The sequence below is a fragment of the Camellia sinensis genome, chromosome 3 (assembly GCF_055761805.1).
Source record: "Camellia sinensis isolate YWXY chromosome 3, ASM5576180v1, whole genome shotgun sequence".
Classification (NCBI taxonomy): Eukaryota; Viridiplantae; Streptophyta; class Magnoliopsida; order Ericales; family Theaceae; genus Camellia; species Camellia sinensis.
Genome location: NC_138963.1, coordinates 49,341,681 through 49,364,149, shown reverse-complemented (window position 1 = coordinate 49,364,149; position 22,469 = coordinate 49,341,681). Strand labels below are relative to the sequence as shown.

General features: G+C 35.4%; 1 long non-coding RNA gene across 1 annotated transcript; it reads left to right on the top strand.

The window, feature by feature from the left end:
- The first annotated feature begins 18,352 nt into the window (after window positions 1-18,352).
- Window positions 18,353-21,489, top strand: LOC114311111 (uncharacterized). Its single transcript, XR_014363036.1, has 3 exons — window positions 18,353-18,490; window positions 19,479-19,523; window positions 20,604-21,489. It is a non-coding gene; the product is annotated as an uncharacterized LOC114311111 (long non-coding RNA).
- Window positions 21,490-22,469: the final 980 nt, after the last annotated feature.

The following is a 22,469-nucleotide window of genomic DNA, read 5'->3' as shown; positions in this document are numbered from 1 at the left end:
AAAAGCCGAAGCTTGGGTACTTGGGATTGAAAAACTGTTTGAGGTGTTTCCGTGCTCGGATACACAGAAAGTGCTTCTAGCCACCTTTATGCTAGAAGATGAAGCGAGAAGATGGTGGATGTTGATGAGGGAAAACCACAGAGATATTGATTGGGCGAAATTTTTGGAAATCTTCTATGACAAGTACTTCCCGCAGTGTGTCTGGGACAGGAAAGTGGCAGAGTTCATGGAACTCAAACAAGACAGTATGACTGTAGCTGAGTATGAGGCCAAATTTACTGAGTTGGCCAGGTTTGCACCACACGTAATCGACACTGATTATAAGAAGGCAAGGCATTTTGAAGGTGGGCTCCGAAGTGACATCCTAGAGCGGGTGAATGTCCTGAAATTGGAGACCTACATTGGGGTGCTTGACCGGGCCATCATATCAGAGGCTAATATAGCTAGACAAGCTAAGCCAACAACCGAATGGAGAGGCAACAAAAGACAAGGCTTCTTTTTGAAGAAGAAATTTCTGAAAAAGCAAAACACGGGCTCCTCAACTACCTCAAGTTCTTCCCGAGACACGACTCCCATGTGCAACACTTGTAGCAAAAGGCACCGTGGAGTTTGTTACCGTGCATCGGGAGCCTGTTTTAAGTGTGGGAAACAAGGGCATATAGCCCGAGATTGTAATCAGAATAGTGGGAAGATAGCTGCTAGCTCCACTGCATCGATCCCGAAGCCGGGAAACACTTTGAGATCTGCTACTACTGGGGATACAGTGAGACAAGGGAGAGTCTTTGCACTCGTTCCGGGTGATACACGGAATGCCAATGCCGTTGTCTCAGGTACTATCTCGATATGTAATCAGGATGCTTTTGTGTTAATTGATTCTGGATCAACGCATTCATTTGTGACATATGCATTTGCATCTAGACTGAAAAGACCCCTAGAATTGTTGCCATATTTGTTATGTGTGTCTGCTCCATCGGGGGAATCTGTGTTATGTGACTATATATATCGGTTTTGTGACATGCATATTGAGGATGCTACCCTGTATGTAGATTTGTTGCCCTTAAACTTTAGACACTTTGATATAATTTTGGGCATGGATTGGTTGACCAAATACTGTGCCACTATAGATTGTGTGACAAAGAGGGTTGTATTTAAACCACCAGAACAGAAAGAAATTGTGTTTGTGGGAAATGGGGTAGTACCTCCACCATATTTGATATCTGCAATGAAAGCATGTAAATTGATCAGGAAGGGATGCCAGGGTTATTTGTGTTATGTATTGACTGAACAATCCGTGAATGTTGAATTGAATGATATTCCCATCGTTAGAGAATTCCCAGATGTGTTTCCAAATGAATTACCAGGGGAATTGGTAGACAGGGAGATAGAGTTTACTATTGAAACTGTGCCAGGCACCCAACCTATTTCTAAAACTCCCTACAGGATGGCTACAGCCGAAATGAAAGAATTAAAAGAACAGTTGCAAGACCTTCTTGATAAAGGGTTTATCCGGCCCAGTACTTCGCCTTGGGGCGCACCAGTGTTATTTGTAAAGAAAAAGGATGGTACCTTACGCCTATGTATTGATTACCGGGAATTGAACAAGGTAACGATAAAGAATAAATATCCCCTACCCCGTATTGATGACTTATTTGACCAGTTGCAGGGATCACAGGTGTTTTCTAAGATTGATTTGAGATCCGGGTATCATCAGCTGAAGGTTAAGGCAGAAGATGTTGAGAAAACCGCATTCAGAACGAGGTATGGTCATTTCGAGTTTCTTGTTATGCCATTTGGAGTGACTAATGCTCCGGCAGCATTTATGGACTTAATGAATAGAATTTTTAAAACCTACCTTGATGAGTTTGTTGTTGTCTTCATCGATGATATTTTAATATACTCTAAAGATAGACTTGAACACGAACGTCATTTGAGGACTGTTTTACAAATACTTCGGGAAAGAAAACTATTTGCTAAGTTAAAGAAATGTGAGTTTTGGTTGGATGAGGTTATTTTCTTAGGGCACGTGGTCAACAAGGAAGGAATTTCAGTGGACCCGCAGAAAATAGAAGCAATTGTAAATTGGCCTACACCAACTAATGTGACAGAAGTTCGCAGTTTCATGGGCTTAGCTGGGTACTACAGAAGGTTTGTAAAGGACTTTTCGAAATTAGCTGTGCCTCTTACCCAATTGACACGTAAAGGACAACCATTTGAGTGGAATAGTGAAAGAGAATCAGCCTTTCATGAATTGAAGACAAGATTGACCACTGCACCAATTTTGACACTACCTTCAGGTACGGAAAATTTTGTGATTTTCAGTGACGCATCTTATAAGGGTTTGGGTTGTGTGTTAATGCAGAACGGAAAGGTTATTGCTTACGCCTCCCGACAGTTGAGGCCACATGAGAAGAATTATCCAACACATGACCTAGAATTGGCCGCAGTTGTTTTTGCTTTGAAAATCTGGCGGCATTATTTGTATGGGGCAAAGTGTGAAGTCTACACAGATCATAAAAGCCTAAAATACTTCTTCACGCAGAAAGAGTTGAATATGCGTCAGAGAAGATGGCTGGAATTGATAAAAGATTACGACCTAGAAATTCAGTATCACCCCGGAAAAGCTAATACAGTGGCTGATGCCTTGAGCAGGAAATCAACAGGGAGTATGGCTTGCTTGCTTACTGAACAAAGGGAGATTTTGCAAGACTTTGAAAAGTCTGAAATTGAAGTGGTAGTGTGTGAACAGGGCGGATTGATAGCCGCTATTACAGCCGAGCCGGCAATTGTTGATGAAATCAAGCAAAAACAGAAAGAGGATGAGTTCCTCAGAAAGGTAATTGATGAATTTGAAGTCAGCCCAAAAGCAGAGTTCAGTATCGAGAATGGAATGTTGAAATTTCGAAACCGAATATGTGTTCCAGTTATTCCGGAGCTAAAGAAGAGGGTCTTAGATAAAGCCCACAGATCCGTATTTGCTATGCATCCGGGTAACAATAAAATGTATCGGGATTTGAAACAAACCTATTGGTGGCCTAAAATGAAGAAAGAGATTGCAGAACATGTGTCCAAGTGCCTTCAGTGTCAGCAAGTTAAGGCTGAACATCAGAAACCAGGCGGTCTACTTCAACCTCTCCCCATTCCTGAGTGGAAGTGGGAACATGTGACCATGGATTTCGTTGTTGGCCTACCTCGGACTTCCCGCGGTATGGATTCTGTTTGGGTTGTAGTTGATAGACTGACTAAATCTGCACATTTTCTGCCTGTCAAAACTACATTTACTGCTTACAGGTTGGCTACTATTTATGTTGATGAAATTGTCCGTTTACATGGAGTTCCAGTATCCATTGTGTCGGATAGAGATCCGAAGTTTGTATCTAGATTGTGGAAGAGTTTGCAGGAAGCTATGGGAACAGAACTAAGGTTCAGCACTGCATTCCACCCACAGACAGATGGGCAGTCGGAACGAACAATACAGACTTTGGAAGATATGCTTCGCATGTGTGCTTTGGATTTTCAGGGGAGTTGGGAAGATTACCTGCCACTTACAGAATTTGCCTATAATAATAGCTTCCACTCCAGCATCGGTATGGCACCATACGAGGCTTTGTATGGTAGGAGGTGTAGATCACCTATTTGTTGGACAGAGGTCGGGGACAGAGCTTTGCTCGGGCCTGAAATTGTACAGGACACCTCTGAAAAGATCAAAACTATTCGGCAAAGGCTCAGAACAGCTCAAGACCGACAGAAGAATTATGCAGACGTTCGGAGAAGACCTCTTGAATATGAGGTCGGCGACCATGTATTCATCCGTGTTTCTCCGATGAAAGGCCAAGTCAGGTTTGGGAAAAAGGGCAAATTGTCGCCCCGTTACATTGGGCCGTTTCAAATTTTGGAGAAACTTGGTCCAGTGGCTTATAGAGTTGCTTTGCCACCGGGATTTGAGCAAATCCACAATGTGTTTCATGTGTCAATGTTGAGGGGTTACCTCCGAGACCCGTTGCATGTGATTGATTATCACCGGATTGCTATTGATGAAAATATGGAATATGCTGAATGGCCGGAAAGAATTGTTGACCGACAAGTGAAAGAATTGAGAAACAAATCCATTCCAATGGTGAAAGTGGAATGGAAGGAACACTATGGGGCAGATGCTACATGGGAAAAAGAGGAGGAAATGCGGCTACGCTATCCACATTTGTTTTCCGACGAAGGTAAGTTAAGTTTGGAGGACCAAACTTCCTAAAGGGGGGGAGACTGTGACACCCCTGTTCCGTAGTATGTTAATTGGTCCTTAACATGATGTGATTATGTATTTTGATATGATTTTGTGTTCCACTATGTGAAAATATGTGGTTTGAAATTTTATCTGTTCATCGTAGGAATATCTGTTTGAGTAGTCTGTTTTGGAAATTTAATTGAGGGCCTTATCGGCCACGGAACCCGAAATTGACTACGCCATTGTGGTTGGCATAATTTTTAGGGCCTACGGTGAAATTTAATTGAAATTTGATTCTGGCCAATTTAAACTGATTAAATTGATAAATTAAGTACCCCATTATTTTATATTAAAATATTTGTTAGTGGGGCTTGTTTTATATTTGCATTGCACTCCCCTTTAGCTCTCTTAAAACTCAAAATCTGAGTTAGACAATTGAGAGGGAGAGAGAGGCCGGCCATGGAGAGAAAAAGGTAGAGATTTGTGTAATTTGGGCTCAAGACTTGGGAATTTGAAGATCTAGCTCAAGATTTGGCTAGAGCTTGAGTGTTGAAGCTCTTAGGTAAGTGATTTCATGAACTCTTACTTGTAATTTGTAAGTTCAAGGGTTGTTTGCGATCAAGAACATGTAATGAGTTGATTTTTGTTGAGATTGAAGTCTTAGAACTCATGCATGTAAGAAATTACCTTGAAATTGCATGTTTGAGCTTGAAACACATGATTCATGTGGAGTTTTGGGTAAAGCTCATATTGTAGTCACCATTTGTACCATCTAAGTTGAGAATGATGAGCATCTCCCACATGCATGTACAAATCATGGGAGTATAAGTCTTGAATGTTGAATTTGAGCATGTTGATGATGGGTTTGAGACAATTTGAGACATGCATGTAGATAATTCATGTAATTGAGCTTCCTAATGTTGTAATCTGCATTAGTAGCATGTTAGCATGTGTAAATGTGTAATTTGAACCATTGCATGCAAGAAATGTAGATGGAAAACTGATTTGGAGCTCAAGAACACGATCTGGGAAACCCAGATTTTTGAGGTCCGCTCGAGCGGGGTAATGGCCGCTCGAGCGGGAAAATCGTGCTCCCAGCATTTTTGCAGAGTTGGATGCCCGCTCGAGCGGGACATTTCACGCTCGAGCGTGGATTTTTGTAGACGGACCTTCAGCTCGAGCGCATCTTTTGTGCAACCAGTACCTTGCAGGCCTTAAGGGTCCGCTCGAGCGGAGAATCTTACGCTCGAGCGGGGACCCTGTTTCCTGGAATTTTGTTCATGCATTCTGTGATTCGTTTTCCGTTCTCTTTCACTTGTAAGCACTCTTAGGCATGTGTTAAACATTGTAAATGAGTTAATGAGATAAGAACAAAGCCTAAAGAGGAATATGTGAATTAAAGAACGGATTGAACTGTTAGTGACCCTTTTGTATTCATGAAATGTGTAGGGTCAAGCTCCAGGGCGCATCCACAAGCCGATCACTGTGAGTAATATCAATATTTGAAAACTTGTCAATGTCCAATTGCTATTCCCCTATAAATATTATGAGTTGTTAATTGGGATGGTGGACAAAAGTTTGACATGAATGAATGGGCCAAAGGCCGTTTGACATGAATGAATGGGCCAAAGGCCGTTTGACATGAATGAATGGGCCAAAGGCCGTTTGACATGAATGAATGGGCCAAAGGCCGTTTGACATGAATGAATGGGCCAAAGGCCGTTTGACATGAATGAATGGGCCAAAGGCCGTTTGACATGAATGAATGGGCCAAAGGCCGTTTGACATGAATGGATGGGCCAAAGGCCGTTTGACATGAATGGATGGGCCGAAGGCCGTTTTGCCATGAATGGAAACCCGGATGGGCCAAAGGCCAGAATGTTTGGAACTACAGTTACTTGACTTGCATTTCGTATAGTTATATATATTTTGCTGTTAAACAGAAGTATGAATTGGGCCCAAGGCCGTTTAGAGCACGTTGATCTACATATCGTTATGTAACTGTTATATTTGATATTATTCACTGGGCTATCGCTCACGCTCATTCATGTATTTGTAGGTGAGCCAAGGGAAGTCCAAACCCAGCCCCAGTGAAGTCTGCTAGGAACAACAGGAGTTTTGGGAGAGTCAGCCTTGTGCCTCGCGCATGAGACCATCCTTGCCCTTTCATTATGTACCTATGTTTTGTCTTGTTGGCAAGGACCCAGTGCATGTCTGTACATAGTCTGTTATAGGTTGACTCGTTTTGGACGATCCTGTCTGTAATGAATTTTGTGAAGCTGTACCTTTGATGTGAGTTATTAACGTATCTGAGTATGGTTTGTTTGATGTGCATATAAGCACGGCTCTATGGACAAAGTTTTTAATTTTGCTTCCGTTTGGCCCCCATTAACTCTGTTAAAATACGTTTAGAACAGTTTGAGGCCGTAGGTAATCTCATGATTACTGGCCGGTTACGTCCTTAACCCACGGGGGCGGGTTCGGGTCGTGACACGGCCCATGGGCCAGAAAACTAGGCCCAGGCCCAGGGGTATTCGGGCTTTAGGCGGGCCAGTGGGTCGGGCCTTGGGCTAGGCCCTTGGGCCTGGGCTCGGGCTTTGGGCGGGCCTAAACAAATTTTTTTTTTTCACCAAAACTTTATTATTTTCCTTTAAAAATAACACTGGGCCTCGAGTGGGCCAGGCTTTTGGGCGAGCCTTGAGATAGCCGATGGGTCGGGCCAAGCGGGCGAGGCTTCAAAACGATGGCCCAGGCCCTGGCCCAAAGCCTCGGGCTGGGCTTGGGCTCGAACCTAAACGGGCCTTAACGGATCGGGCCCACATCGGGCCGCGGGCAGGCTTTGGCCCACCCACGGACCGCGGGTCAAAATTACACCCCTATACACAAGTTTAGAATTCTTTTCAAAATATTTTATTAGAGTTTGTTTGACTACTTTTTCATGGCAGGCAATGATGTCAGGTTTACATCCTATTGAATAGAGGTAATGAGTGTGTTTGATTTTAATTTTTTGAAAATTTAATTTTTCTTTTGTAATGTTTTATTTTTTATTTTTAATGAATATGTTTAAAATTTTCAGTATTTTTTTTTATTTTTTTAGATGCACCTTACTTAGATGTATCTAAATAGTAAAATATTTGTGAAAAAATATTTTTAAAAAATAATAAATACACAAAAATACGAAAAATATATTGAATTTTCATTTTTTTTTATTTTTATATTTTTGGTATTAGTGATTTTTTTAATGATTTTACTCATATTCACCATAAATTCATAGAAATAAAGACCATGTACTCACCAAAATCATTCAAAGTAATGTTAAAGTAGTACCTTCAAAGTCAAGTAAGCCCTAACAATGTGGGAAGACTAGTAAATCTGCATCAATTATCAACATATTAGTATGACATTCAGAAACACCAAGCATGTGCTTTAACTTCATAGTGAAAGCTAATGAACAGAAATGGACAATTCATTGAAACACTAATCAGCTAAAAACCAGCATAGGGTCAATAACTTCCTTGTGATCAACTAATAATAGGTGTCACCAATAAAACTCAGTTAATATAAAGAAGTATACAAACTATGTTACATACATACCTACATAACGTTTAGAACAGTAAACATATGACAATAAAATCTAAGGGCCTGCTTAGTTGTCCCATCAAATGTTCATATTTTATCTTTAAACCAGTAAAAGAGAAATCCATCGCGAAAAAAAAAGAAAAAAAGAAGAAAAAAGAAGTGGCAGCATGTCGGGGATTCTGTTGATATTTCATCAAATTAAGAGGCAGTGCATATGTCCATAACATGATACCCAACCTTAAGTACTCAGTACATTGCAGAATCCAAAAAGGCCCCAAAGCATATAAGAGACCAAAAACTTCATCCACAACATAAGGGACTATAAACTTCATCCCCTAAACATTTGAAACGTTATCCATGTCTATTCATATTTGAAGCATGTGAGTTAACAAAACAACAACAAATGAGGGATTCGACAGTTTTGCATCAAACTAAATACTAAGTAATTCTAATACTAAGTAATGTGCAAACTTGTTTCCCTACATTAATGAAAGGTAATTCTAATACTAAGTAAGAAAACAAGCTTTCAGTTTCCAAACCATAAGACCAAGCATTGCATAATTTTCACCAATTATCTATTATAATGCAAACAGAGCCATCAAAGAATGACCAACCATTAGTAAGTACTAATAGTTACCAAAATCGTACATTATTGTGTACAAAATCTACAAATGGAAAGCATGGTAATATGTCAATGGCATATGCTAGGCGCCATGAAGCCAAGATGGAAAAATGCTACAAGTTTGATTCTTCTGGTTATACTTCACCAATATTATAAAACTTAATACCTCAGGAATTTGAAAGAACTCAGAACTCAAGCCATGGTGATCCAGAACTCGTGGGATGAGGTGTCAAATTGCTATTTTAAGCTTTTCTTTAGGTGTATATCCTGGCAGTTCAATGACTTCCTGTAATAACCCGACCCTCGTACATGATTTCTTAAATGTTTACTGTGTAGCTCCGTGAAAAATTATGATTAAGGAAGTGAAATCCATGTCTATGAATGTCTATCTGTCTCACAAGGAAACTATCTGTCACCATCAACGCGTTTGAATTAGAAATTGGAAGCCTTAACAGCTTAATTAGCTGAAATTGATTGTATATCCGTAATCAGCATAATTTTTAGATAATATTAAGCATGTTCGTGAAATTTTAATTTTGGAATGATTAAACGATCCATTTTTGTCTTATATGCCTTACTTATGCCTTACTTATATATATATATATATCTCTAAGCCTTTAGGAGCCTTGATCAAAAAACAAACAAACGTGAATACCATTTTTGGGGGAAAAGAGGAGAAATCGGGGGAGAAGGGATTCCACAAGGAAGCTTGGCACAATTGTTAGAGGTGTAGGATTGAATTCAAGGTAAGCTCAAATCCTTCTTGCTATGGCCACTTAGAGTTTGTATTGATGTGTATGTTAGATTCATGTCTAATTCATGCATGAATGATGAGGGTTTCTCTTACTTGGTTGCTTAGGCATCTAGATTTGGGTGTGGTATGAAAGTATACTTCAATCTATGGTTTTCTATCATCACTTCATGGAATTATGTATATATATCATGTGTTATGTTTCAAAGATATGAAAGAACTTGAATTCAAGAGTGGAATTAGAGAGGGAGATGACTTTTTAAAGCTCCTAATCTTGCTTAATTTATGATACTCAAGGTAGAATTCATGTTATAGTGAAGTTAGGTGAGTATATTGCATTAACCTAACCTTGGGTTGCATGTAAAAATGGAATGAATACCTGGTTGGGACTCGAATGAAGGTCCAGAATTTCAGAAAATTCGCCTGGTCCGCTCGAGTGTAGGAAAGCCCGCTCGAGCGGGAAAAACCACCTCTCAGCAGTTTTGTGCAATTTACAGTCCGCTCGAGCGGCCAAAGTTACGCTCGAGCGGAGGACTCATTTTCAAGAAAAATTAAATGTTTGTTCAGCTTTGAGTGCTTGTTTCTCTGGTATTTTTTTTAGAATGTTTACAGATGATTTTAAAGTGGTTGTAAGCATGCAAGGTGTAAGACTCAGGAAATGCTCTATAAAAAAGAGAGACTAATGTATTACTTGTGTGCAGGGCACATTCCAGAAGAAAGCAACACGCCATCTCAACACTGTGAGTAGTAGTACTTATGTTATGTTATGCAATCATGTTAATGTCTCAAGCATGTAATGCTCTTATGCATGTTTAAGATATGTTAATGTTATATGTAAAGAAAAGCATTTACAAGGGCTATATGCCATTTTCAAGGGCCATGTGCCACAAGTTTCAAGTACATTTTCAAGGGCCATGTGCCACAAGTTTCAAGTACATTTTCAAGGGCCGTGTGCCACAAGTTTCAAGTACATTTTCAAGGGCCATGTGCCACAAGTTTCAAGTGTAATACAAGGGCCTTGTGCCATATGTTCAAGGGCCTCGTGCCATATGTACAAGGGCCTCGTGCCATATGTTCAAGGGCCTCGTGCCATATGTTCAAGGGCTTCGTGCCATCATGTTTCAAGGGCTTATAGCCACAAGCTTATGTCACGGGAATAGGCCTAGGGCCATTATGAGCTAAATGCAGAATCAGACAAATCATGTGCATGCTACATCTTTTTATGTATTGATGTATTTAAGCTTCAAGTCAGACGTCTTTCATTATGTATTACTACTCATTGAGCTCGGCTCACTCTCTATTATGTCTGTTTCTGTAGGTTATCAGTCAGGGGGTCAGTCCTAACTTTGACGCTATCCCTTTTGTCAACCTTTACATGTTCAGGCACCATACCAGGCCATTTATTTTTGTGAAGCTGCTAAGATATGGGTCTGCTTTTGAGAGCCACCTATGGGTGTTGTACTTAACTTTTATATTTCTTTTGTTATGCCCAATTATCGGGCTAGGACTGTAAATGTATATGTTATACACGATACCCAAGGATAAAATTTTAAACTTTATCCGCTTTTGATGATGTATGTAATGCATGAGATCCTGGCATATTAGAAATAGCTCAATGGAGTATGCTTGTATTTTTTGTTATATTAATATTTTATGCTTCCGATAAGGCCCCGTACGGTGTGTACACCAGTTTTTATGACAGGTCTTGCTTAGGTCATGCCCAAACCTTTAGGGGCAGGTGTAGGGCGTGACACTTCCATCATGTCTAACAGTGGTGGAGGAATATGTTGCACCCTATTTGCAATCTCCACAAAAACAACCTTCGAAAGGTCAAATGGAACATTTAAATAGCTGGTAACTTCAATTAAGTAATCATTATGGATATGTTACGATTGTACTATAATGAGTACTTCATTCATTGAACATTCACTCGCATTCTTGATTCAATTTAAAATATCTATCAAATCTATAAAAAGAGTACTGGAACATATCGAGATTGATTTTGATATAACAAGAACTTGACATATTCTATATGTTGGAACAATCTTCTGTGTAAATAAAATAAAATTGAAACTGAAACAAATAAATAAATAAATAAATAACGTACCGAAGTTATTTATTGAACCAAATTAATAATTCAAAGATCAAGTCGAGTGTGTGACACTCTGTCCTTAAGACAGATTTGCCCCGCTACGATGCTTACGGTTGAGTGGCGTCTATCTCCCATGATACAATGATCTTCACAAATTTGTAATAGCACTCCACACAAAATTTATTCGGCAAACTAGAACCTTGTGTTTTAATACTCTCTTTAAAAATTTCTCTAAAATTAGAATGTAGAATAATGCAAACAAAACTGCTGGAAAATGGATGGTATTAAGGCAAATAATTTTGTCCGAACAGGTAAGTTTCTGTAACTTCAACAGATGTTAAACCCTTGAACAGATTTAGTATGGAAACTGGACAGATCTGTAACCGTGCAGATTTTGAATCTGTCTAGAATTTCAACAGATTGAAAACCTGTCTGGACAGAATTTGCTGGATGTTTTGATCAACCAAAATCTGCTGCAACAAGTCTAGATTATATAGACCCGAACAGGTACTAAAATGAAGTGAACAGATGCCACTAAACAATTTATTATTATTATTATTATTATTATTATTATTATTATGTAGTGATTGTTTTATCCATACGACTAACAATGACTAATGAAAATAGGATAAGGTGTTTGTGAATTAGAATTTTTTAAAAAAATACATGGTTTAGTTTCAGAATTTAAAAAAAAAAAAAAACTAAAAATTAATTTCGTGAAAGAAATAAAAAAATCAACAACGCTTATCATTTTTATATAATTTTATTTTTTGGGAGGTCATAAATAAGTTTTGAAAAAATTGATATTTATTTTCATCAAATTAGTTTTTATTTTTTCAAAAAGAATTCTAAACTTTTTTTTTTTCTAAAATACAATCCAAACATGGCCAATGTAATTATATCAATATTATAGAACTCCCTATATACTTTCAGACTTTAAAGGAGGTTATTGTAATTTAGCAAAAACAACAATAATAACAATAAAGGGGCTGGCTTAGACTAGAGGATATTGTTGTATCCGTGGGGTTCATCACGAGTCCCGTTTTAATAATTTAAACAATTTAATGTATAAACTTGTCGAGTACTATATGCCTATAAAAAATCACATTGATCGGATATCGATAGTTACGTCATTAAATCAATTTTGTATAAATAAAAAAAAATAGACGGTGAAAAAAATAAATAGTTGACAGAAATTTGATCTAATGAGATAGCTATCAGTATTCGATTAATGTGATTTTTTATAGGCATATAGTACTCGACGAGTTCTACACATTGAACAGTTGATTATCGAAACGGGACCCGCGATGGGCCCCACGGGCCCAACAGTACCCTCTAATCCGTGATCGGACTGGACAGAAGCCTAGCCCAATAAAAAACTCTAATTATAACATAAAAAATGTTTTGGAACTCTAATTTGTGAGCTCTAATAGCTCTAATCTGTATGTGGGGTCCATATGATGTGATATTTTGGCCTTGTATTTTTTTTATTTTTTTATTTTCTATCTCATTAGAGTTCTAATTTTAGATGGATGTATCATTATTGTTATAGCATTGTATACCTGATGTGTCCCCTGCTACCTAATTAGAACATTGATTGAATTTCATTTTTAGCTATAATTGATTGGTTGATTGATTTCAGCTAGTTTGACGGATACACATTTGCCTTGTGGATAATTTTGTCAACTTATTCATATTATTTACTCACCACATTAAGTGGGTGTTTGGGAAGTTACTATTTTAGTAGAATATTTTAGTTTTTAATTATTTTAATAGATTAAAATTTTTATATTTGAAAAAATAGTTAGATTTTTTTGTAGTTCGATGTGATATTTGTGATAGAAAAAGTGAAATGATTATGAATTTGATGTGATATTTTTTTTATTAATTATTTTAACTTATTTTGTCTTTTTGTAAATTTTAACCCAAAAAGCCAAAAATAACCTTTGTTATGCACATGTGTTTCTCCGCAATGTACAAGTTTACAACGCATAATGTAAGTGTTTAGAGAAATTTAGTGGATTCTTTTTAATTGAGAAATTTTCAATTTAGTGTAAATTTTAAAAAATAATTATAAATAAGTGATAATTTCTAGAAATATTAATAATTAAAATAGTAATTTTTTCATGAATTTGAATTATCTTTCTAAAGTAATCACTAAATGGTAATATTCACTTTTAAATTCACACTGCCACCTCACCACTCTCTCTTCTCCCAACCACCACCTCTTCCTAAAACATGAGGTTGCCAAATGCCCTCCTAAGAATAAGAAAAATATTGAGAGTGTAAAGAGATAATAATTTTTTAAAATTTTAATTGAATAGAACATAGGGTTGTTAACAAGTGTTATAATGGTATTAGGTAATAACACTTAAATTAATTATACATTGATTATGACATACACTCTTATAAAAAGTGTGCAATTATTTCAACTTTGTAAATAAGTTCATAACAAAATCCTAAAATTAAGGTTTATTTTGGGGAGAGAGCTTTAACTACTTTATTGCATAAAATCAATTTTTAAAAATATATATATTTTGTTTGATATATTTATGATTTTTTATTATATTTTTTTAATAAATTATTAAAATGACTAAAATTAAAAAATATATATATACGAGAAATAAGCTTACAAAATGAGTTAAGCTTTTACTAATAAAATCATTTTTTCTTAATCAATAAATTAATTTTTAAGTTATAATCAAATGAACGTGATGCTCAAAACTAATTATATAACAAAAAAATTTATGAGTAAAATATATTTACGTATGAGTGAGATGAAAGATGAACAGAATAATATGTGTTATAATTTTTCAAGAGTGTATAATGTCAAGTAGGCAATAATATCACACATATTCCAAGTATATTTTTAAATTTCCGTAAAATGAAACCAATGTTTGATGTTGGACTGGAAATCCGCTTCTAAACAATTGGGAGTGTCTGGGAAGAAGTTTTTTTTTAGTTTTTTTTGGTTAAAATAGCGTTAAAAGACAAACTACACTAAAATAGTTAATAAGACAAAATGTCACATCAAATTCATAATCATTTTATTTTTTCTTTCACAAATATCACATCTAACTACAAAAAAATTCAACTATTTTTTCAAACACAAAAAATCTAACCTTCTAAAATAATAAAAATTAAAATAATCTATAAAATAATAACTTTCCAAACACTCACAATGTATACAAATGGATAAGAGAGGAGTAGTTGTAGCGTTCGGTATGCAAATGTGAGAGACCAAACGACAAATTAGAGTTTGTTGGCCTTGAGCTTGACTTTGTAGGTATTCGGCAAATCTAAAAAAGTTATATTTTTTAAATTTTAATTTTTAATGATTTTTTAAGTATTATGTTAAAAATTTATTTCTTTTCCATCCATCTTATATGGAATAATTTAAAAAGTAAAAGAAACAAAAAATAAAAATCTAAAAAGAAGTAAAAAGCAAAAATAAAAAAGTTGATTATTTTTTATTTTTTGTAATTTTTAATTTGTTTTGAATTTTTTTTATCTAGTCGAATATAATTCAAAAGTTTAATTTTTTTAATTTTAAAATAACTAAAATTAATTAAAGATGAAAAACAATTACAAAAAATTAAATTCCAAACACCTAATTTGAATTCTGAAAGATATTCTTTAGTTCTTTCAAGAAAAAAAAAATTTAGCCACAACTAAAAAAAAAATAAATTTTGATTGATCTAAAATATCAAACTTTATATTTAAAAAGTATATTAATATTATCTAAAAATATGCATTTCACTGTTTTTTATTGACTAAAAAATATATATATACATATCTTCCGCGCAGTCAAATAATAAGGGAGCAAAGGAAAGGGTACAATGAACATTAAATGATATGCCATATGATTGGTTGATGGTCATAATCATCCGACAAAATTATTCAATTATGTTGACAAATAGGGTAAATTATACTTTCATAAGGCTGTAATGGGTCTGGTTTTGGTCCAGTCTACCATCGAATTGGATCGTATTGTTGGGTTCGTAGGGGCTTACCATATATCCCATTTTAAAAATCTGAACTGTTTAATGTGTAGAACTCGTCGAGTACTATATGCCTATGAAAAAATCACGTTGATCGGATATCGATAGCTATGTGATTAAATCAATTTTGTATAAAAAAATGGACGCTGAATAAATTAACGATTGACAAAAAACTATTTTGATCACATAGCTATCGATATCCGATAAACGTGATTTTTTATTGACATATAGTACTCGACGAGTTTTACACATTGACTGTTCAGATTTTCAAAATGGGACCCGTGGTGGGCCCTCATGAGCCCAACAGCACGGTCCAGTCCGATGGTGGACTGGACCAAAGCCAGACCCGGCCCATTCGGGCTTTGTGGGCTCGCAATTTTTTAGCGGGCCAGGCCGACCCATGGGCCAAACAGCCCAGGCCCAGACCCAAACCCAAACCCAAACCCAAACCCAAACCCAAGCCCACTCCTAATAGGGCCGGGCCTAGTCAGGCTTTTTTTTTAATATTAGAAAAAAAATAAAAAAATAAATTATATTAGAGTATTTTAATTACGATTAATGAGATATTTTGTTTGGTTATGTAATGTTTTATAGTGATATTTAAATTTAATTATATATGACTTATGTTTTTTTTAATTGTGAACTTATAACTAAAAAAGTATGCAATTATGTAAAAAAAAAATCGAAATAAATAATTTTATATATATGAAATTGAAAGTTTCAATATTACAATATTAAATTATTTATATAACATTTATTGAATGAATAATTTTTATTTCAAAATGAAATAAAATATTACAAAAATTGATATTATTAAATCAATTAGACGTAGATTACTGATGATGGTATAGCAATTGCATCACTATAGGTCAAGTACATCCCAACTAGGTTGGTACCTACTAGCCTACCAATCATTTGCCTTATACTCCACCTCAATAATCTAATACAAAAAAAAAAAAAAAAAAAAAAAACAAAACAAAAACAAAAACAAAATCCAAGAAAAAAACAAAATTAAATGAAATAGTAAAAAAAAAATTGTTAATCAATCATCGGAGAAGACAAACATTTCAGTCGCGTTGCCCGATGATATGTCATCCAAATCATATTGAATTCGCTCTTTTTCACTAAAATTTTGTCTTCTTGTAAACACGTGCATATGATCCCTGGATATTATCAATGCCTCAACCATTTCGGGTGAAAGCTTGCTCCTGTAGTCAATCAGCACCCGTCCACCTACACTAAAAGCTGTTTCTGAAGCAACTGTAGAAATAGGAACGTTTAGTATATCACGGGCCATCTGTGAAAGCATAGGCCACATAGATTCATTTTGTTTCCACCATTCCAAAATGTTAAAATTATCGGAATCATCCACTGACGGGCTTTCCAAATAACGTTGTAGTTCAGAACTACTTACACTTGTATATTGAGATATTCTTCTACTTTTTATTGCTGTGAAAATACTTAATCTCCCACCTCAAGATTGGACTGCTAGTGTAGTGTGTGTAGGTGTATTTACATATGCAGATACAGCTGTAGCTGCAGTTGCCCTGTATTCTTGAAATAATTTGTTGCATGTTTGCATAATAGGGGCAAACTGTATTTGATTAGTGAAAATACGCTCTAAAAATTCTTGTAAACCAACTTCTTTACACCTAGGATCAATTATTATAGCTAAACCTAATAGATGAGGCAAATGATGAAAATATTTACCATTTTTTTCTTTCATTGAAGTAATAATGGTTACATAAAGTTCATTACCCATATATTTTATGAAAACTTTAATTATATCTGTTAGCATATATAAAACATATGGTGAAGTAGGAATATATATATATATATAAGAAAATAATTTTGTTAAAGAATCGAAAACTTTTAAAAAATCTTTATATAAGGCTACTTAGCGCCAATTAAGTTCAGTGGGTGTCAGTGCTCCTCCTATTGATGTTGTTGCAAAAAATAAATCTCTTGCTCTTTTTTGTTTTCAAGCTATTTTTAACATATTATATGTTGAATTCCACCTACTATCTACATCTAAAATTAATTTTTTAAATAACATATTTTCTCGTTGACAAATTTTTCTATATTCTGAAACTCGATTACCAGAAAACATAATAGTAACAACTGCATTTTTTATTGCAAGTACAGAAGTTTCGTATATATGTATAACTTCTTTAACAATCAAATTTAAAATATGGGCACAACAACGAACATGAAATACATCACCATCAACAAGTAATTGTAAAGTTGATTTTAAATGGGCTACAGTTTGATTATAATATGATGCATTATCTAAACTAATCGTAAATATTTTATTTTGTAAAACTCACTCATATAATACATTTCTTATTTGTACACCAAGCGAATGACCAGTGTATGGAAGTTCAACTAATTTAAATGAAATAATTCTTTTATTTAATTTCCAATCATTATCAATAAAATGCGCAGTGATACATTGATATTCAAAACCATTATTTGATCACAGATCAGATGTTAAACAAACTCTTCCATTCAAATTTTTAAAGATAACAAATAATTCACTTTTAATATCCTCAAATTTCTTTAAAATCCTGTTTCTAGTAATATTTCTTGAAAACTTTGATATTGCGGTGCAAAACTGTGACGACCCCAAAATCTATATCTAAAATTCCTTTTGTGTCATCGTGGGTTAATACATTTTAATTTAACGATATATGTTCGAATTAAGGAATTATCTGTTGAGTCGCAGCTTTAAAATTGAAATTACCGACCTTTATGGGTTCAGAAATCGAAATTGAGTGCTTGGTTATGCTAATGGAAATTTTTAGAACTAATTGGGAAAATTAATTGAAAATCTAATTCGTCTGATTCGTTAATGCACGTTTGAGTGGTTAATTTTGTGCTGCAAATTGAAAGCCTTAGAGGCTTCAGAAACCAGAATAGAGGGCATATTCATGATCAGTGTAATTTTTAGAGTCATCTGAAAAGTTTAATTGAAATTTAATTTCGAACGATTCGTAAGGCCATGTTTGGCTCTCCCTTGTGTTAATCTTGTGTGTGTGTGTATATTTATATACATGGATGCCTTAGGAGTTGTTGAACTCATCTATTTTGAACCAAAAATATCTAGAGAAAGAGGGAAGACCCGTGAGAGAGAGAGAGAGAGAGAGTTCTTGAGGGAACTCAAAGAGGGAGGAGGGAAGGCTTGGAGATTGAAGAGCTTTAAGGGGGGAATTCAAGGATTTGGGTTAAGGTATGTGGTTTTAACTATTATCTTTGTAAATAATTCAATTACTACATGAAATCAAGGATTAATTTGGAAGTTTAAAATATAAATGAACTAGTGCTTTGGGATTTTGGGTGAAATGGGTTGAATTCATGGAAATGAACTTTGCTTTCCCTAAATTTGTTTAAATTGGGTCCAATCTTAACAATGATTTGTGGAATAACAAGTTTTGGTGTGAAAATCAACCATAGGTAAGATATGTTCTTATGACTTGAGAGCATGCATTTTGGAAGTTTGATTATATAGAAAGATGAGTCTTGGATTTTTAATTTGAGACATAGATTGTTTTATTTGAGAGGAGATTATACTTGGTTGATTTTAGTTTATCATGTTAGTAGGCAATTGTACATGTTTTTGAGTGAATTATGTTTAGAACTAAGTTTAAGAATGGAAAGAATCAAGTGTTGGAGCAAAAGACCCATTTTCGGACTGATGTTTTTACCCAGACCGCACAAGCGGCCACGGGCACCGCACGAGCGGACATGAAGAAGAAAAAGGGATTTTCATTCTGTTTTTGGGCGCTCGAACGGCAGGGTTCTTCCGCTCGAGCGGAATTGGGCCGCACGAGTGGCCAAAGTGGGCGCACGAGCGGCCACCCCTATTTCAGCATAGACCAGGTAATTTTGAACAGGCATATCTTTTGCATCCGGACTCCGTTTTGAGTGATTCTTGAGCCTAAAATCAAGCCCCGGAAGTCTAGTTTCCAATGGTGGTAGTCTCACTCCAAAATTTTAAATATATAAATAGTTATGCTCAAATTAGTGACGACTGTTCACTTTCTGGTTACCGATTTGTACTGTTTCTTCATTTGAACCTTTCTCCTATCGATTCCTTCTATCTTATGAGGCATAACCTATGGAGGACTAATGAGTCCAGAACCACCATAGCTATTGAGTGAGGAATAAAAAGTGATTGGTTTTATTCTCATAATCTGTTATATGCATTGTGTTCGTAGATCAAGACGAGGACATCGTTCCACCGCTATCAGAGACCTACCGCTGTGAGTAATAGTACTGTAATCGCACATTTGATTACCGTTAATAATTCTTTTTATTAACGCTCTGCGCTTCAGATGTAGTTATGTTAATATTATGTTGATTGGGAAACAGTGTGGACATGGAAAGATTTTTGTGAACATTGGTATGACTCGGAACCTACGCTGTATTCTGGCTATGGCTAATGATTATTGTGAATGTACCATCCTATGAATTACTCATGATTCTGCATAAGAATTGCATACAAACTATTAACACTGTGAAGTTGGTTAATAGAAATGAATTGAGTATCAATAGCATTGTTACGTGATTCATGTTATGATATGAACTGTTCTGACCTATTGATGTAATGTTATCTTTACCTTCGGACTATTGTTAATATTAATGTTCTGCTAATTACGAGACAAGTATGTCGACCTACAAAGAACCATGAGAAAATCTAAGTGCATCGTTGGATCATACGTTTTGTTTACTGTTGATAGTTAATGTTGGCATTCCATTATCTGCAAGTTAGTGGTATTGGTTCATGACAAGAAAATGGGATGTATGTGCATTATGAAACTATGGTATCTACGTATCTCTGGAATGTGGTTCCCTTTTGCTAACAATTATCAGCAACGTTCTGTTAAACTTATATTACCGATGGTAACTCATGTGAATAATGGGAAGAATGTATGTACTTTCTGTATGATTCTGAAGTTAATTTGTTCTGATGATTTCTGGTATGGAACAAAGTGCTGTATGGAACTAAGTGCTACACTTTGGTGGGAGCCACCTCTAGAATCCGTACGAGCCACCTCTTGAGTCCATACATAGTTATTTCTGGGCCGTTAGGCCATTCTGTTATTTCTGGGCCGATAGGCCGTTCTGTTATTTTTGGGCCGATGGTCGTTCTGTGTATTACTGGGCTTAAAGCCACTCTGTTAAGGAAATTGGGCCCATGGCCGTTCTAGAAATGACTACAGAATGTAATTAATCATATGCCTGTACAGTTATATGCTTTGTTATTTAAGTTAACCATTACATTACTTATGTGCTATTATTCACTGAGTTTTACTCACTCTGTATTTTGTTTGTTTCTGTAGGTAACCAACTGGAAAGCCAGTCCTAACTAGGGGTGCAACTTGGGCGGGCTCAACCCGAGCAACTCGAGCCCAGCCCGGAATTTTTTAGGGCTTGGACAAAATATTTTCAAATTCGGTACGGGCTTGGGCAAAAATTTAGAAGCCCGAATTAAATTTGGACGGGCTTTGGCAAAGACGTCGAACAACCCGAAGCCCGAATTAACATATATAGATATATAAAAATATTAAATATATATATAAATTATTAGTCATTATATGATATTAAAGTAATTTATATTATTAAATCATATTGAATATATATTATATATACAAATAACATAAAATCTTACTTTTTTTTCTTTTTATTTTCATTCATAATTGTAAGGATTACTATTGTGGCACCTCTCTTACATTATATAAATTATTTATTTTGATGGTATTAATGATTTTCTATTAAAAAAATTTAAAATAAAGTCAAATTTTAATAATTTAATAATGTAGCTGCAAAAAAAAAAAATTGAAATTCATTTACAATTCGGCCAATTCGGGCAACTCGGGCAATTCGGGTTTAACTCGGGTCGGGCTTGGGCAGACAATCTCGGGTTACAATTCGGGCTTGGGCAGGTCTCAGCACAACTTGGGTTGGGCTTGGACAACCTCCCAACCCGACCGAACCCGCCCAAGTTGCACCCCTAGTCCTAACCCTTGAGACTTGTCTATCTCTTGTCAACCTCAGTGTGTCCAGGCACTTAAGATGGAACCCGTGCATTTTGTAAAGCTTTAACTAAGTTTTCGGTTTATGCTTTGATTGTCTGCCTATGGTTGAATGTAAATAACCCCTTTCTTCTTTAGTACTTTTGTATGAATGTGAATGACTGTAACTAAAGCTTGGGTGTATGCTTCCTGTGTATTATCTACCTAATGTAATGTTTGCGGTCCTGGCATAGTAGTGGTAGCTCAATGGATGATGTTTATGTTATTTAATTTTATTAATGCTTCCGTCCAGATCCCATATATTACGTATATCAGGTTAAGTCTCCGTTTCTGAATACGTCATGCCCGAAACTTTTAGGGGCGGGTTTGGAGCGTGACAAAAACTTTCATGAATTATTTCGGTAAAATCAGGACATTCACTAGTACTAAAAGGTTGTTCTTTTTTAATATAATCAACTACATAATTTTATGCACGTATAGGATTATATGAAAATGTTTGCAAATTACCAATTGATGAAGCCCCTAATTGCATTTGACTTCGAATATTAGGTTGTTTACTTTGTAAATGTTTGTTAGACTGTCTTTTTAAATGACTAGTACCCCCTGCAGTTGTAGCACTAAGTAGACGTGCACAATATTTACATTTTGCTTTAAATGTAATTGTGCCATCAGGATTATTTATAGATATTTTTTCAAAATGTTCCCAAACACTACTACTTCTGCTCCTAGATGATGATCCAACTGTTAGAAGAGAGATATTAGAAGGAGAATCAACAGATTCACGTGGTGTAGTATATATATCAATATTGACATAAACATTAGGCATATTAGGATCCATAGTAATGCAAGTAAAACAATATATAAGAATTAACAATTACTTTAAATAATGTGTAAATTCAATCAGTAAAAAATAATAATTAATATATGTGCATAAATAATTAATGAAAAAAAATAAGTAGTTAATAAATGTAATTAAACTAATTAATGTTACCGATTGGTGAATGCGATATAGAAATTTTCTTCTTCTGCTAAAAATTTCTTGTTGCACAATTGCAATAGCCACTTAGGGATAGCACTTCAAAATTAATTGAGAGTTGAGAGAGATTGAGAGAGTTTAAGAGAGAGAGAGAGAGAATGATTTGTTGTGAAATTTATTTTGAAAAGTGAAATATA